This window comes from Heteronotia binoei, chromosome 19 (assembly GCF_032191835.1).
Source record: "Heteronotia binoei isolate CCM8104 ecotype False Entrance Well chromosome 19, APGP_CSIRO_Hbin_v1, whole genome shotgun sequence".
NCBI classification, from domain to species: Eukaryota; Metazoa; Chordata; class Lepidosauria; order Squamata; family Gekkonidae; genus Heteronotia; species Heteronotia binoei.
In genome coordinates this window covers 27,170,283-27,189,107 of record NC_083241.1, presented here as the reverse complement: position 1 = coordinate 27,189,107, position 18,825 = coordinate 27,170,283, and the positions used below count along the sequence as shown (strand labels likewise).

Below are 18,825 nucleotides of genomic sequence, written 5' to 3'. Positions count from 1 at the left end.
TAAAGGATTTCACAGGAAAAGGTTCTGCAGGGCCTGTTTGGTAGATCGTGTTGACATTATGGACAGTTCCAAAAGGCCTGCAACACTCTCCTCTTCTGGTTAGCATACAACTGGCTGGCATTTAAGAACTTCGGAGGAAGCCCGTCACCATCAGATTAATAGACTGTTTCTGTTCCTTTGTCTTAACTGTCTTAATTGTTTTAACTACTGTAAATTATTTAATATGTATTTTAATATTTATTAAAGTTATTATTCTATGCTTTTATGTTGTAAGCTGCCCTGAGCCCGCCTCAGTGAGAAGGGCGGGATATAAAGCAAATAAATAAATACATTGTATGTTTTTCTATTTTCTGCTTTAGTTTCCCCCCTAGCTCTCAAGATACATGTGCTAAGGTCAGGGCTTTTTTGTAGCAGGAACTCATTTGCATATTAGGCTACACCCTCTCCAAGAGCTTACAGTAAGAAGAGCCCTGTAAGCTCTTGGAGGATTGGTTATATGGGGGGGGGTGTAGCCTATTATGCAAAGGAGTTCCTGCTACAAAAAAAGCCCTGGCTAAGGTACCAAAGGCTGCAAAGGTACTTGCTTGGGAGGAAGCCCCACTGAATGGCACTTAACTTTTGAGGAGACCTGTTTAAGATGCTCCCACTGGGGGCAGCAATACGCAGAATTCTCTCCCCCCTCCCCAGTATGGTGTAGAAAATGGAAGGAATTTACACTTTAAGGTTCCATTAATATGCACAATAGTACCATTTCAACGCTAAATAAAATCTAACTGGTGCCATTTTTGTAGATTCTGGTGGGTAGTCAATCATATTGGTCTGAAAGCAGAACAAACTTTGAGTTGGCTGGCACCTTTCAAACCAACGAAGCTGGGCATAAGCATTCGGATGCAGGCCCATGTCTTTATATGCATTCCAGCGGGTTGCCGTGTTGGTCTGAAGCAGCAGAACAAAGTTTGAGCCCAGTAGCACCTTTAAGACCAGCAACGTTTAATTCTGGGTAGAAGCTTCCTTCTGCACGCTCGTGTCTTTATATTCATTCAAGTGGGTAGCTCGGTTGGCCTGAAGCAATCGAACAAAGTTGGGAGTCCAGTGGCACCTTGAAAGCCAAGAAAGTTTAATTCTGAGTAGAAGCTTTTGTGTGCATGCACGCTTCATCACAGGCACGCATGCATAGAATTAAACTTTGTTGGTCTTAAAAGTGCTACTGGACTCGAACATTTTTCTGTTGCTTCAGATGCCTCCCCTCTTGAATGCATCTGAAGAAGGGTGCCTGCACGTGAAAGCTTATGCCCAGAATTAAATAGATCCCAGTAGGCAGCCGTGTTGGTCTGAAGCAACAGAACAAAGCAGTAGACGAGTTTTATTCAGAATGTAAGCTTTCGTATGCTCTTAAGCAGAGTCTGCTTAAGAGCATACGAAAGCTTACATTCTGAATAAAACTTAGTTGGTCTTAAAGGTGCACTTGTCGACTGCTTTGTTCTATTACCCAGAATTAAACTTCGTTGGTCTTAAAGGTGCCACTGGACTCGAGCTTTGTTCTGATGCCATTTTTGTGTTGCTAAAGCAGTAACATAAGTTTAGGCTTGATACAGAAGTATTAGATATGTTTCAGTCCCTCCCCTCCCAATTAACTTCCCCAGTAACCCCACACTGCTTTCCCCCACGGGGTGGGGGTCAACGCTTCTGGAAAGGTTACATTGCTGAGAGATTCGAGAAGAACCTTTTTTCCCCCTCCACACCCTCAAGGATAGGAACAACTAAATACAGAAAAAGACATGACATCGATCAGTATTCTGGATTTCCACTCCCCCACATCTGACGAAGTGCGCTGCTACTCAAGAAAGCTCATGCTGGGATAAATGTCAATCTTTTGGATGCCACTGGACTCCTGTTTTATTTCCCCAGAAGTGGTTTTATTTCCCCAGAAGTGATTTTAGTTGGGTTAATAGCAATGTTAAAGATGGATTTGTTTACAAAGGACTTTATAATGTGATCAGGGCCAGAGTACTGGTGACCTCTGGACTTTGGAGATGCAAAAGTCAACTAGCTGATCAAGATAATACCAAAAAACAAACACTCTACCCTGCCACACATACACACACACAAGAAAAGGCCAGGGGGTAGGGGACGTGGCTTGAATACAGTGGAATGATTGTGGAAATGCCAAACAAAGTTTGGAGTTTCTCTTTGTTATTCAACGCTGATTTTATTCAGTAGAAAAGGGCAGGAGACCAAGAGCACCTTAAAAGCTAACAGAATTCATGGCAAGGTAGGAGCTTTGGTGAGTCACTGCCCACTTCTCCAGATACAGCTGGAATATGAGTCCATCTGTCCTAACATTATGGAGAGTGGAATGATTTCATATATAAGGATGGATGGGCTCACATTCTAGCCATATCTGAAGAAGGGATCAGCGACTCTCAAAAGATCCTATCCTGCCATGTATTTGGTTCATCTTGAAGGTGCTCCTGGGTTCTTGCTCTTTTCTACTGCTAATTTAACGAGCTGCAGTGATGTAGTCCAAGCTCTGCTCACGGCCAGAGTTTGATCCTGGAGGAAGCTGGGTTCAGGTAGCCAGCTCCAGGTTGACTCAGCCTTCCATCCTTCCAAGGTCAGTAAAATGAGTACCCAGCTTGCTGGGGTGGGGGGGAGAGTATGGATGACTGGGGAAGGCAATGGCAAACCACCTCATAAAAAAAAAGTCTGCTGTGAAAATGTTGTGAAAGCAACGTCACCCCAGAGTTGGAAATAACTGGTGCTTGCAGGGGACTACCTTTACCATTTTTTTACCGTTAGCAGCCAGGAACTAAAGCTGTGGTTTGAAGTTGGTTTACTAATCACTGAGTTCCAACTGGACCATACGACCGCGCTTGGGATAAGTTTCGTGAGTGTTTGAGGCACAGCGGACAGGATTCCGGGGTCCCCTGAATCCCAGCTCCAAGGGTGTCGTAGTGGTTCGAACATCCAACAGGGATCTGGGAGACTCCAGTTCAAATTCTCAGTCTGCTGTGGAAGCTCGCTGGGTGACTTTGGGCCAGTCACACCCGCCCCCCCAGCCTAACATACCTCTCAGGTTTGTTGTAAGGAGGAAAGGAGACCGACGTAAGCTGCTTTGGGTCTCCATTGGGGAGAAAGGTGGTAATGAGGCAAATAAAGAAGGTAAATAAATTCGCATGAGAGAGTCCACACATTCAGTTGAGAATCATAAGCCAATGCATGTAGCCAGGGCTTTTTCTTGTAGCAGGAGGTAAATAAATTCACATGAGAGAATCCACACATTCAGTTGAGAATCATAGGCCAATGCATGTAGCCAGGGCTTTTTCTTGTAGCAGGAGGTAAATAAATTCACATGAGAGAGTCCACACATTCACTTGAGAATCATAAGCCAATGCATGTAGCCAGGGCTTTTTCTTGTAGCAGGAGGTAAATAAATTCACATGAGAGAATCCACACATTCAGTTGAGAATCATAAGCCAATGCATGTAGCCAGGGCTTTTTCTTGTAGCAGGAGGTAAATAAATTCACATGAGAGAATCCACACATTCAGTTGAGAATCATAAGCCAATGCATGTAGCCAGGGCTTTTTCTTGTAGCAGGAGGTAAATAAATTCGCATGAGAGAGTCCACACATTCAGTTGAGAATCATAAGCCAATGCATGTAGCCAGGGCTTTTTCTTGTAGCAGGAGGTAAATAAATTCACATGAGAGAATCCACACATTCAGTTGAGAATCATAAGCCAATGCATGTAGCCAGGGCTTTTTCTTGTAGCAGGAGGTAAATAAATTCACATGAGAGAATCCACACATTCAGTTGAGAATCATAAGCCAACGCATGCATCCAGGGCTTTTTCTTATAGCAGGCACTTCTTTGCATAATAAACTACACCCTCCAGGGCTTTTTTTGTAGCAGGAACTCCTTTGCATATTAGGCCACACCCCTCTTATGTAGCCAATCCTCTTGGAGTTTACAGGGCTCTTCTTACTGTAAGCTCTTCGAGGACTGGCTACATCAGGGGAGTGTGGCCTAATATGCAATGGAGTTCCTGCTACAAAAAAAGCCCTGCATGCATCAGCTCTTACATACTATTTGACTATCATGCTTGTAAATGTAGGAAGCATCTGACTAACTCAGTCTTGGAAGCTAAGTACCGTCAGCCCTGGTTGGTACTTGGATGGGAGACCACCAAGGAATTCCAGGGCTGCTCCACAGAGGCAGGCAATGGCAAATCACCTTTGTTGACTGCAACTTGATGGCAGCTTTCTACTACCAAAAATGTCAGATGAGCCATTTTGGATCAGACCAGTGATCCATCTAGAACAGTATCCTCTTGCACAGCGGCTAACCCATTGCCCTGGAGGGCCAGAAACAGGGCAAAGAGGCTAAGACCTTCCCCTGATGTTGCCTTCCAGTGCTAGCATTCAGAAATTGCCTGGCAATTTAGATGCAAATACAAAAACTGCAAATACATGGAAATACAAAGCAGTGGCACATTTAAGACCAACACAGTTTGAATCTGAAGCTTTCAACGTTTCAGAATTCAACTTTGTTGGTCTCAAAGGTGCCACTGGATTCAAACTTTGTTCTGTTACTTCAGACCAACATGGCTGCCCACCGGAATCGACATCCAACAAAGTTATCCCCGGCCCCACCCATGGCCTTGCTGTGTGGGTGGACAGATGACAGAGTCCCTGCTGCACCAGAGTCTGAGAAATTAGCTGCCTTGATAAAACACTGTTTTTCCTTTTGGGGCGGTTGGCAAAGGCGCAATTTAAAAAAAAAAATTGGCATGCACATTTCCCATTAGCGATTGCACCCTATAGGATTAGTCATCTCTTCCCTTGGCTCAGGATGGATGCTGGTCCCCAGCCCGCTCTTCCATCCTGTAATGATGCTCGTGTCTGCCAGTAAGTCTTGTTCCTGGGTTGAAGGCAAGGTAACCATCGCAACTGATGCTTTCATCCAAGGCAGGGAAAGAGTTCCCTTTCAGGATGCATATTCTTTAGGACTGCTCTACAATGGCTTATGTGTCTGATTGTTTCAGCCACTGTAAGGTCACTTCAATGGCTTGCCCTCTCCATTTTTGGCTGCGTTGTCAAACAGTATCCTGGACCCTGTACTCTCAAAGGCCGGCATATTTAATCTTATTTATTTACTTAATTCATACCACTACCTTTCTCCCCAAACGGGACCCAAAGTGGCTTACATCATTCTCCTCTCCTTCATTTTATCCTCACAACAATCTTGTGAGGTGGGTTAGGCTGAGATAAATTGATCAGCCTAAAGAGCCAGTTTGGTGTAGTGGTTAAGTGTGTGGACTCTTATCTGGGAGAACCGGGTTTGATTCCCCACTCCTCCACTTGCAGCTGCTGGAATGGCCTTGGGTCAGCCATAGCTCTGGCAGGGGTTGTCCTTGAAAGGGCAGCTGCTGTGAGAGCCCTCTCCAGCCCCACCCACCTCACAGGGTGTCTGTTGTGGGGGTGGAAGGTAAAGGAGATTGTCAGCCACTCTGAGATTTGGTGTGGAGGGCGGAATAAAAATCCATTATCTTCTAAAGTGAGCTGCCATGGCACGTTAGGATTTGCACCTGGGTCTGTCTGTCTTTCTTTCTTTCTTTCTTTCTTTCTTTCTTTCTTTCTTTCTTTCTTTCTTTCTTTCTTTCTTTCTTTCTTTCTTTCTTTCTTTCTTTCTTTCTTCTTTCTTTCTTTCTTTCTTTCTTTCTTTCTTTCTTGCTTTATTTCTTGCTTTCACTTTAGAAAACAAAGTCACAGCATAGAGGGGATACAAAAAAGGAAAAGAGGGATTATGTAACAATTGTATACATCAAGGATAATTATATATTAGAGTTTATAAAACAGAAAATATTTCTTCCCAACATCCCCTTCATTATAATTTTTAAAACATTATCTATAAAATACAATGATCCTTACTTCTGTTGAGGTACTTTTACATTCAACAATCTGTTTTCCCCCCCCCTTCCCAAAGAGCAGTTGACCTCCTCCTTTTAAGGATCTGCTTATTCCGACAACTCGAAACTTGCTACGGAATTTAGATGCATTCAGTGCCATATTGCCCCAGAACAATCCTATTATAAGTAGTAGATTTATTGTACTGCTGAAAGGGGAGATTAGAATGTGGGGCTCTTTATTCTGCTGTGAAGTCTTGCCCTCGCATGTAATTGGGCTGATAAAAACCACGACAGTTTTGCAGGGAAGAAAAGAGAGATGGGGGGGGGGGCTGTTGCTGCTGAAGGGAGGGTCAGACTAATCCCCTGGGTTTCTCAAGCTGAGCTTCTACAACTGCTCCTCCTTAGGGAAGAGCGGATTCCTCCATTGCATTCCTTTATCCTTCTGCAATTTTACTTTGTGTTGTTGTCTTCTTGAATTCCTGTCAAAACTACAAATGCTTTAAAAATTAATTCCAAGATTGGAGTGTTCTGCAACTCTGATTTTTTTTTGTTTTGGTGACAATTCGAATTCAGGTCTCTCCATTCACATAGAACACCATCTTGATTACATCACAAAGGCCTGGGCCTATTGGTGTAAGTGGGTGTGGCTAATCTCCTTGTAGTTTCCACTGTTTGGAATGCGTGTAAAAAAACCGAATCTTTGTCTGACATCCCTTGGACCAGGGGTCCTCAAACTTTTTAAATAGGGGGCCAGTTCACTTTCCCTCAGACTGTTGGAGGGCCGAACTGCCGTTACTGTACAAGGCCGCGGGCCATCAGTTCTCCGTCTTCTGCATCTCTCTCCCTTCCCCACACCACACACCCCGGTCTGGGAACTCACCTCACCTCGGTATCACCTCACACTCTGTCTCCGCCGCCTCAGCCCAGTGCCGGAAGTGTGCTTTGCTAACGCGAGTTTAGGTTGAATGTCACTTCCGGTCTGATTTTGCCATAACCTGGCGGGCCACATAAATGTCCTCAGCGGGCCGCATCTGGCCCGCGGGCCGTAGTTTGAGGACCCCTGCCTTGGACTGATGCCTAAGCATCTGACTTGAGACCTAGATACTTAAATCTTGTTAACTTTGACTGACTTCTTGTGACACATGAAGGAATAACAACAAACTCTCTTGCGATGGTGGAAAGTACCATCAAATCACAGCCAATTTATGGTGACCCTGTAGGGCAGGGGTGTAAAACTCATTTGTTATGAGGGCCGGATCTGACATAAATGAGACCTTCTTGGGCCAGGCCATGTGTGTACCTATTTAAGATTAGGTAGCAGAGATATAAACTTTATAAAGGACACAGATAAACACAATTAAAAGGGTTTAAAAAAAAAGACTTAAAACACACTTAAAACATTAGCACTTGTTGGTCTTAAAGGTGCTTTCGTTGTATCTCTCCCATGGGATCCAGGGAACTGGGCAAAGGAAGCTCTGGCTCTTTCCTTCCTTCCCCAGGGGACCAGGAGGGGGTGTAGCAGGCCTCGAATTCAGCAGGAGCTCACAGGAGCACAGCTCCTGAACCTTGCTGAGGGTTCCCCTTCTCCTCCCCACCTTGTCCATTGAATAGTTGTTGCAGCTGCATAACAATCCCTGGATGAGCTCCACCACCTATTTTTCTACAAAGCAACCCCTGGGGAGGAGACTCAGCCAATGGAGAAAATTAGAGGCTATGCTCTGTAGCTCCTGTGCAAGCCTGGCAAAGCAAGCTGTGATGCAGAAGGAAGCAAGAGAGAGCGAGAAAGAAGCAGGCGACAGCCAGTTGCTCAGGGGTCTGATTTGGCCCCCGAACTGCATGTTTGACACCTCTGCTAGGGTTTTCAAGGCAAGAGTCGAACAGAGGTGGTTTGCCATTGCCTGCCTCATAGCAACCTGGGACTTCTTTGGTGGTCTGCCATCCAAATACTAACCAAATACTTGCCAGAGCTAACCTTGCAAGAACAGGCTGGCCTGGACCAACCAGGTTAGGGGAACAAAGTCTTTCCCAGCATAAAAGTGGAGGTAGGATGAAAGATTGTTTTCCAGATTCCTTAAATCTCCTCTTTGTCTTACTCCAACCTCTGGAAGATGCGGCTTGTGCGATCGGATCTGCAAAATGAGATTCCTGCAACATTCACTTTCCAGAAGGGGGGCCATATTAGTAAGTTGCAACAAGACTATGGTGGCATCTTCATGACTTACAAATTTCATCATAAACTTCCATGGACTGGAGTCTGCTTCTTTGTGACATCTGAAGATGGACGCCCTTCGCAAAGATTTATGCTCTGTTGCTATTTGGTCTCTAGCTAGAGCACAGATGCTGCAAACTCCAGTCTTTGTAAGACCATAAGAGAAGCCATGCTGGATCAGGCCAGTAGCCCATCTAGTCCAACACTCTGTGTCACACAGTGGCCAAAGCCCAGATGCCATCAGGAGGTTCAGTAGTGGGGCCAGAACTCCAGAAGCTCTCCCACTGTTGCCCCCTAAGTACCAAGAAGACAGAGCATCACTGCCCCAGACAGAGAGTTCCACTTTACTCCCTCTAAGCTGTGGAGTCTTGTGAGCAAAAATTCTACTTCATGAGCTACTGGCATTGAAGTTGTGAGCTCCTGCATAAATTAGTTTGCTCTGGGCCATTTTTCCTGAGCTAAAACAAAGATGTGTGAGCTGGAGGCTAAAAAACTGTGAGCTAGCTCACACTAACTCAGTTTAGGGGGAACACTGCTTGTGGCTAACAGCCACTCATGGACCTGTGCTCCATACATTTATCCAGTCCCCTCTTGAAGCTGTCTAGGCTACCACTTCCTGATAGGGTTGCCAGCCTCCAGGTGTTTGTGTGAACCAAATGGGAAGGAACACAGATGGATTAGAAACCTAGACAAAACTGTGTTCCAAAATTATAGAAAGTCACTCAAAAAACTTTTTCAAAAACTTAAAAAGAAATTGCACAAGCTTAATGCAAGAAATAGATTTACTTGAAAGCTAGTTCAAAAACTATGAATTGCACTTGAAGCACTAAGCCTATAGCAGAAGCTCACACCACTTACAATAATACATTTGCATCAGGATTAAATCAGGGCCTGAAAGACCATCCTTTTTAGGTTGGCCTTTGCAGACTGCTGATTAAGGATCGCCGAACTGATGGATCCGCCAAAGTGACTTTTGTCTCAGTGATCTTCGCCATCATGCAAACAGACAGAATAGTGCCAGGAACACCACTGTTACTGTTAAATTATGTCGAATGTAAATTAGAATGGTTTTTAAGATAATGCTGATTTTAAAATTATTGTATAACTTTTGTATGAATATGTTGTTAGCCGCCCTGAGCCTGCCTAGGCGGGGAGGGCGGGATATAAATAAAATTTATTATTATTATTATTAAATAATACAAAGAACAAAAGTCACTTAAAGTGTCCACCAGGATGAGCTACTTGAATGTAGCAATGTTGACACACAGGCCTCTCCGTGGAGGAACAAAGTTACTATGTAGGAAACTCTCAATGTTGCAGTGTAGTGAAGACTGGATTAGTGAAGAGAAGTACATTTGATAACACGTTTCCTAGGTAGAGTTACGTGTTTCGATGCCAACTTCCTCCAATCAAAATAGTTCAAAAAATCTGGAACCAATGCTCAAATACAGTATACGTGCAGTTAGTCAATTTCTCAAAATGGCATTCTGGAGATATTGTAATCCCAGGAGATCTGAAGAACCATGAATGCCATTTTGAGACATTGACTAACTGTGTGTAAGCCTTCAGGTGGGGCCTGGAAATCTGCTTTTACAACAGATCTGCTGGCAGAGATCAGCTACCCTGGAGAAAATACAAATAACAAAGCAACTGTGTATGCTATATCCCTATTGTATACTCATCTATCTATCCGTCCGTATCTATCTATCTATCTATCTATCTATCTATCTATCTATCTATCTATCTATCTATCTATCTATCTATCTATCTATCTATCTATCTGTCTGTCTGTCTGTCTGTCTGTCTGTCTGTCTGTCTGTCTGTCTGTCTGTCTGTCTGTCTGTCTGTCTGTCTGTCTGTCTGTCTGTCTGTCTGTCTGTCTGTCTGTCTGTCTGTCTGTCTGTCTGTCTATCAATATTAGGGATATATATATATTCCTAATGCATACTATATCTCTAATGGCAGAAAGTGAGGAGGACCTAAAGAACCTCTTGTTGAGGGTGAAAGAGGAGAGCACAAAAGTAGGCTTGAAACTCAACATCAAAAAAGCTAAGATCATGGCATCTGGCCCCATCACACCTTGGCAAATAGAAGGGGAACACATGGAAGTAGAGACAGACTTCACATTTCTGGGATCCAAGATCACTGCAGATGGTGACTGTAGCCATGAAATTAAAAGATGTTTGCTCCTTGGGAGGACAGCTATGGCTAACCTGGGCAGTATAATAAAAAGTAGAGACATCACCCTGCCAACAAAAGTCTGTATAGTCAAAGCAATGGTATTTCCAGTAGTAATGTATGGCTGTGAGAGCTGGACCATAACGAAGGCCGAGCGCAGAAGAATAGATGCTTTTGAGATGTGGTGCTGGAGAAGAATCTTGAGAGTCCCTTGGACTTAAAGAAGATCAAATCAGTCAGTCCTAAGGGAAATCAACCCAGACTGTTCACTGGAAAGTCAGATGCTGAAGCTGAAGCTGAAGCTCAAATATTTTGGCCACCAAATGAGAAGGGAGCACTCCTTGTACAAGATCCTGATGCTAGGAAAGACAGAAGGCAAAAGAAGAAGGGGACGACAAAAGATGAGATGGCTGGACAGTGTTACTGATGTAACAAACATGAATTTGAGCAGACTTTGGAGGATGGTGGAAGACAGGAGGGCCTGGCGTGACTTTGTCCATGGGGTCGCAAAGAGTCGAACTCGACTGTGCGACTGAACAACAACAACAACATACTATATCCCAATAATAATTCCATACAAACTTTACTAAATTTCCAAAACACTAAAGAAGACACCTTTCATCCAACAGGTAAGTGTACAAAGTTACAACAGGTAAGTATGCAAAATTCATAATACTCATAAAGCTCTCATACAATTGTAAGTATACAAACAGTACTCATGAAAGGTGAGTGTCTATAAATTCCATAAGTTAATGGCCCAATATGACTAGTACAAAACCTGGAGAATATGGTGGCTTTGAAGGGTGGTCTCTATGGCCTTGTACCATGCGGAGGCCCCTCCCCCTCCCCAAACCATGCTGATCCCGCCTTGGTGGGGAGGGCGGGATATAAATCGAATAAATAATAATAATAATAATAATAACCCCGCCCTCTCCTGGGTCCATCCCCAAAATCTCCAGGTATTTTCCAACACAGACGTGGCAACCCTATATCCTGTGGCAGCAAATTCCAAGTGTCCATTACTTGTTGGGTGAAGAAGGACTTCCTTTTATCTGTGCTAGATGTTCTGCTCATGAATTTCATTGAGTGCCCAGAAGTACTTACAAGAACGTGTGGTAGCTGCTGTCGCCCTTCCTCATTCACTGTGACAGCCAAAGGCTTGCTGCTGTTAACAAGTGAAGTGGAGGGAGGTAGCCTGGCTTCCACTTTTCCTGCATTGGCACTGAGTCCTGAAGACAGGCAGAAGATGTAATCAACCTATGGCAAGCAAGGGGCGGGGCAGGGCTGGATGACTCCACCATGCCTCTCTGGGCAGCCCCACCCACACATTTTACAGCTGGTGTGAGGATGAGACTTATATTGTGTGGTTTAGTGTGCTGAATTATTTGAATCAGGTTTGCCACACTTCTTAATTAATCAGGGGTCACCTCAACATGGTTCCCAGGAGCGCCATGGCAACTGCCAATAGCTTTCTGGTGTGTTTTTAGAATATGGGCAGGGCCTGTACAGATTTTTTAAAAGGGTTGACCACAGCATAAGGATCTTCGCTGTGGCAGCCATTTTGTGGCTAGCTTCACCTCCTGAGGCAGCCATTCTGTAGCAGCCATTTTGTGCCTGTGGCCACCATGCTATGTCAGAAGAATTCTAAAGAAGAAGAAGATGATATTGGATTTATATTGATTGGAAGGTGCCGGGTTGGGAAATTCCAGGAGATTGTGGGGAGGGGAGGGACTTCAGCAGGGTATAATGCAGCGGTGGCCAAACTATGGTTTGGGAGCCACATGTGGCTCTTTCACACATATTGTGTGGCTCTCAAAGGCATTTCTCTCTTTAAATTACTTCTTCAAGCCAAGCCAGCTGGCAGCATGGAGAATGCATTTAAAGTTGCTTTCTTTCCACCTCTTGCTCCCTCCATCTATTTCCTTCCTTCCTTCCTTCCTTCCTTCCTTCCTTCCTTCCTTCCTTCCTTCCTTCTGCTCTCAAACATCTGATGTTCATATCTTGCAGCTCACAATCTGCAGCTCACATCTGATGTTTATCCTCTGTGGCTCCTAGGTTAAGACATCACCCTCCAGAGTAGCCATTTTCTTGCAGGGAGCTGATCTCTGCAGTCTGGAGATCAGTTGTGAAAGCAGGAGCCCTCCAGCCACCAACTGGAGGATGCGACCAAGAGAGAATCACAGAAAAGGGTGTGGACTAAAATTGAATCATGGAAATTAGCTAATACAAATAAACACAATTCTCTGTGAATGTGCTTGAGATTTGGCTCTGATTGGAAGGAGGTGGACTTTTGATCATGATCTTTGATGAAGGTTGGGGAGAAACAGATAGTCAACAATGCCGTCAGAATCTTATATTCTGGTCCATGCCTAAGATTGGAATATGAAATTGACAAGACACTACTACAAATGGATTAAAAGCACTTTCTTTGTTATTTGGGATCAGCACAAGCTCTTGGAGTGAAGAATTAAAGAGTGGATGGAAGAGGTAGTTTGGTGTAGTGGTTAAGAGCGTGGACTCTTATCTGAGAGAACCGGGTTTGATTCCCCACTCCTCCACTTGCAGCTGCTGGAATGGCCTTGGGTCAGTCATAGCCCTGGCAGAGGTTGTCCTTGAAAGGGCAGCTGCTGTGAGAGCCCTCTCAGCCCCACCCACCTTGCAGGGTGTCTGTTGTGGGGGAGGAAGGTAAAGGAGATTGTGAGCCGCTCTGAGACTCTGAGATTCAGGGTGGAGGGCGGAATATAAATCTAATGTTTTCTTCTCAATACAGAGGTGTTGGACTCATTTGTTAAAAGGGACAGATCTGACATAAATGGAACTTTGTGGGACTGGGCCATATGAGTCATAAAATGTAATGCCAGGTAGTGGGGATATAAACTTTATAAAGGACACAGACAAAGACAATTTTTTTAAAACTTCAAATAAAATATGCTTAAAACATTAGCACTCTTGCAATAGTTCGTTTATTTAACAGTCTCTGATAACTGACAGCTCTTCCTCTGATGATCCTCAACCAATAGAAGGAAGAGAGCCTTGGCTCAGTAGCTCTGCTGTGTGATTGAGAGAGCCTGGCAAAGCAAGCTCTCCCTCCTCCCCTTCCCCCCCAAGGGAGGAGCCTCAGCCTATGGAGAAAATAGAGGCCTTGCTCCGTAGCTCCTGTGTGATTGAGCAAGCTGGGCAAAGTGAGCTGTGATGCAGAAGGAAGCAAGAGAGAGGGAGAAGGAAGCAGATGAGTTGTTTGCAGATCCACCCCTTGAGCCACATGATTGACACCCCTGCCTTAATAGTTTGAAGAGTGATGCACCTTGGAACTTTACAGACGTTGGAAGCCGTCTGTGAACTTTTCCTCTACATATTGAATTGTTTGGACTTTATATATTTGTAATAGAATCTTGATTGAGACATTTGAGAAAATACATAATTCTTGAATTCTTGTACTTTATTTGTATCAGTTTAATTTCACAGTTTAATTTCAGTCCTCACCAGGGGTGGAATTTTAGCAGGAGCTCCTTTGCATATTAGGCCACACCCCCCCTGATGTAACCAATCCTCCAAGAGCTTACAAAAAAGAGCCTTGTAAGCTCTCGGAGGATTGGCTACATCCGGGGTGTGCGCAAAGGTGCTCCTGCTAACATTCCATCCCTGGTCATCACTAACTGGAGGTTTGGCAGCCCTCAGAAGGTGGCCTGCTTCATAATCTCCCGTCGAAGGAAGAAACTGTTTCCATCCTGGCAACTGAGACTTGAAGCCCCTGAGGCCTTGATGTCGTGTGAGTGTGGCTGCCCTACTTGAAGAAGCGTTTCGTTGGCGTTATTAAAATATTTGGCTCTCCCTATTCTTCAGAGCCCCCGAAAGGACTGGGGACAGTTTCTAAGAAAAATCACCTCAATTATATTAGATAAAAATCACCGAACAATGCATGGAAATGCAGCCTGGAGCCGTTTCAAACAGTTGAAATAGGAAAGCAGAGCAGAGCACACATCTAGAAATCACCAGCCAGAGGGGCTGTCTGAAATAGCAACCTGAGCCCCATGAGCAGAGACCAGACAGACTTCCCCAGTTTGGGGTGGGGTGGGGGGCAGCAAACTTGATTGTTTTAGTATCACAGCTGAATAGCTTTCTTATGTGCATCTGGCCTATGAGAGCGCATGCAACCAGAGCAGGAACGCACAGGAATGCAGTTCTGGCTGGCTTGGCACCAGGGGGTGTGGCCTAATATGCAAATGAGGACCTACTGGGCTTTTTCTTTAAAAAAAGCCCTGTGTGAAACAATGGTGATGCCAGGGGTGTGTAGCCTAATATGAAGAAGAGTTCCTGCTGGACTTTTTCTACAAAATAAGCCTACATACAGCCACAGCCTCTGAAGAAGATGCTAATCTCTGGGTACGTTCACGGAGAAGCAGCCATGCCAAGTCTTTTTTTGTAGCAGAAACTCCTTTGAATAATAGGCCACATATCCATGATGGAGCCAATCCTCCTGTAGCTTACAGTAGGCCCTGTACTAAGAGCCCTGTAAGCTCTTGGAGGATTGGCCACATCAAGGGTGTGTGGCCTAATATGCAGAGGAGTTCCTGCTACAAAAAAAGCCCTGCAGACCATTTAAGGGTTAAAAAAAAGAACAAATGGAGCCCAAGAACCAATGTAACAAGAACATAGTCAGGGCCCTTGTAGACAGGCCTGTCAGTTTGGTGTAGTGGTTAAGTGTGCGGACTCTTATCTAGGAGAACTGGGTTTGATTCTCCACTCCTCCACTTGCAGCTGCTGGAATAGCCTTGGGTCAGCCACAGCTCTCAGAGGAGTTGTCCTTGAAAGGGCAGCTGCTGTGAGAGCTCTCTCAGCCCCACCCACCTCACAGGGTGTTTGTTGTGGGGGACGAAGATAAAGGAGATTGTGAGCCACTCTGAGTGGAGGGCAGAATACAAATCCAATGTTGTCATCATTGTCTTCTTCTTCTTCTGTCCACAGTTTATAAGGCCAGATTTCAAAGACCCGCCCCATGCCTAAACCTGACAGAACAGAGTGCATGCATGTGTGCCGATGTGTCTTGGAGAGTCCCTTCATGAGAACCTCTGGAAATGAAGCCAGTGATGTCTTTAAAAGAGACACACAGCAGGCAGCGCATAGATCATGTTTGCTGGAAGGATGTTATGGACACCCTGCCCACTGTATTGTGCAGACTGCTTGCCATCTGTTCCCGGAGACTGGCAACAATCAGAAGAGCAGGCAGTGCACCATGGAAATGAAATCTGCAGAGACGACATGGCACAGAGCGACGCTCCTTTCTGCAGTGTGTGCATTCGGAAGCATCCAAACCATTAATACAGTCACCATGTTTAATTAAAAAAAAACCAAACTGAAATGGTGGCACGCTAAATTTGATTTATATCTCCGGTTGCAGGTCTTACCTGAGAGCCAGTTTGGTGTAGTGGTTAAGTGTGTGGACTCTTATCTGGGAGAACCAGGTTTGATTCCCCACTCCTCCACTTGCACCTGCTGGAATGGCCTTGGGTCAGCCATAGCTCTGGCAGAGGTTGTCCTTGAAAGGGCAGCTTCTGGGAGAGCCCTCTCAGCCCCACCCACCTCACAGGGTGTCTGTTGTGGGGGAGGAAGGTAAAGGAGATTGTGAACCGCTTTGAGACTCTGAGATTCGGAGTGGAGGGCAGAATATAAATCCAGTATCATCATCATCTTCTTCTTCTACCAGGAACTGAGGCCCACAGTTTGCCTAACCTGACCATGTTACCCAAGTCCCCAAAGACTAGTAAGGGAAGTCGAACACATAAAGCTGAATCAGACCTTTGATCTATCAAGAATCATATTTGTCTACCCTTTCCTCTGCAGTACCTCTTTGAGGGCTTCCTTGGAAGTCTCCAAAGAGTGCACTGTTTTAGCAGCGCTTGGCGTCTTTTTGGTTTAAAGTGGCCGAGCAGCGCCTTCCCATTGCACTGATGAGACTTCAAGGCAGGCTTGGAGGAGCTCTCTGCATGGGCAAGAGGGAGTAAGGGGGCTCCTGGTGGCACTCCAGGACAGGGTAGTGCCCTAGGCAGCTGCCTACCCTGTCTACTCCCACCCACAAGCCCTGCTTTCATATAATCGACAACCTGATCTTTTTAGCTAGAGATGACATGGATTGAACCTGGGACCTTCTGCATGCAAAAGCAGAGGCTCTTCCACTGAGCCAAGTTCTTAGGCCATCTGTTTTCCCCATCACCTACTGCCTGGTCCTTTTAACTGGACAAGCCAGGGATTGAACCTGGCACCTTCTGTGTGCAAAGCAGATGCTCTACCACTGAGCCACAGGCCCCCTCTTGAAAGACCTGAGCACACAGAGCTGCTTTATACTGAGATGATTGGTCTACCAAAGTAGGTGTTGTGTACGCCGACTGTCAGCATCTCTCCGGGATCTCAAATGGCAATCTTTCACATCACCCATGACAACCTGATCTTTTTAGCTGGAGATGACAGGAATTGCACCTACATGCAAAGCAAATGTTCTACAGGTGAGCCACAGCCTCACCCCGAATAATGCTATTTATATATGAATCAAATCCTTGGTCTGCCAAGGTCAGTATTGTCTACTCTGATGAGCAGTGAGACTCCAGGGTCTCAGGTGGAGGGCTTTCACATCACCTAGATTGAACCTGATCTTTACCTGGAGATGCTGAGAATTGAACTTTGGACCATCTGCACACAAAGCAGAGGGGGTGTGCTGGGCAGTGCTGTTAAGTAGTGACAGTGCTGTTAAGTAGTGAATTATATACAATCTGGCCATGGCTAGCCATGCCCCCTAGCAGGCAACAGTTATTCCTATTGGCTCTTTCCAGAATTCTTCATTTGCATCCCTTTGTTACATGTTAGCATCCTGATTGGCCAGTTCATCTGGGCTTCAGGATCCTGGTTTGCAAGGAGTGCCTGCCTCAAGCTCAGGTAACAAGAACCCAGTAAAAAGCAATACATAACAAGTGCCATCAAGTCATAGTCAATTTATGGTGACCCAAAGGTGTTTCAAGGCAGGAGACTTTCAGAGGTAATTGGCCATTGCCTCCCTCTGTGTAGCAAACCTGGTATTCCTTGGTGGTCTCCCATCCAAATATTGACCAGGGCTGACCCTGCTTAGCTTCTGTGGTCCTGGGCCAAAGCAGATGATCTTCCATTAAGTCATGGCTCCCTGCATCCTGTCTAGTCAAGGTAGCTAATAAAAAACTGGAATTGTCCAGCAGATGGAATATTAATAAACCTGGGGTGCCCTTGATTTACATCAGAGGTGGCCAAACTTGCTTAACATAAGAGCCACATATAATAAACAATCAGATGTTTGAGGGCCACAAGACAGGAAGGAAGCAAGGAAGGGAGGGAGGAAGGAAAATAGATGGGGAGAGACAGGTGAAAAGAAAGCAACTTTAACTTTAAATGCCTTCTCCAAGCTGGCCAACGGCAGGTGGGGGCTTCAAGAGCCACATGTGGCTCCCAAGCCACAGTTTGGCCACCCCTGATTTAGATTATATCCCGGCTCGGCTCTGAATTAGCTCCAATTGCTCAATGAAAAAGAAAGTAGGTGAATAACTCAAAGGAATGCTGCTCTGAATGCTGGAGAAAAGGACTATAGAAATCCTTTGCCTGGTGAGATCAAAGGGCTTTATAAATGATTAATATCCCCTACTGCCAGGAGCACCTTGTGAGTAACCTTGAGGGTGACAGTGATCAAGTAGGACCAAAGCTGGCATTTGAGACAACAAAGCCGGACTGCCCTTCTGGGCCCAGAGAGAAGCTTTTGCAGAGTCTCTGCGATGGGGTGTGGGTGGGGAAGATGCAACAGACATAAGGGTTGTTTAAGATGTCTGCATGTTTATTCATGGGATGGTGCAGAGAGCAGAGATTGAGGAGCGGATTTCGTTCCAAAGGGAAGCAGCTGCAAGAACCGGCAGAAACAGCTGGCTTTTCCCCTGAATGGTCAGATTCTGCATTGTGCAATCCTACGCAGAGGTATTCCAGTCTCAGTTTGCTGAAATCAAAGGCCTCAGGCTGGAGTAATCCTGCCCCAGGATTGCAGGGGAATCCTGCTTTTCATTCTGGCTCACTGGGGTCCTGTGCTGCACATCTGGCCTGGAGTCTTGGAACAGTTGCAGACTGTTCTTTTGCCCTTGTGCAAATACTCTGCAGCTCCCGACCATGATCTGAAAAATGGAGCAATGAGTTGCTAGGCGCTCAAGGGGGTGGGGGACTTCCTCAAAGGGCAGTCCCTTGTGGTGTGCTGCAGCCGCTTTTGACACTAAGTGGGAGATTCCAAGCCATTGGGGTTTTTTTGCATGGTGGTTTACTATTGAAATCCAGTCCCGTGGCGCAGAGTGGTAAAGTGGCAGTACTGCAGTCTGAGCCCTCTGTTCATGACCTGAGTTCGATCCCCAGTGGAAGCTGGGTTCAGGTAGCTGGCTTGAGGTTGACTCAACCTTCCATCCTTCCAAGGTTGGTAAAATGAGTCCCCAGCTTGCTGGGGGGAGTGTAGATGACTGGGGAAGGCAATGGCAAACC

The 18,825-nt window shown here is 45.4% G+C and overlaps 1 non-coding gene across 1 annotated transcript; it reads right to left on the bottom strand.

Annotated features, from left to right (window-relative positions):
* Positions 1-16,528: 16,528 nt before the first annotated feature.
* TRNAA-UGC (transfer RNA alanine (anticodon UGC)) lies at positions 16,529-16,600 on the bottom strand. The gene has a single exon. It is a non-coding gene; the product is annotated as a tRNA-Ala (tRNA).
* Between the last annotated feature and the right edge of the window lie 2,225 nt (positions 16,601-18,825).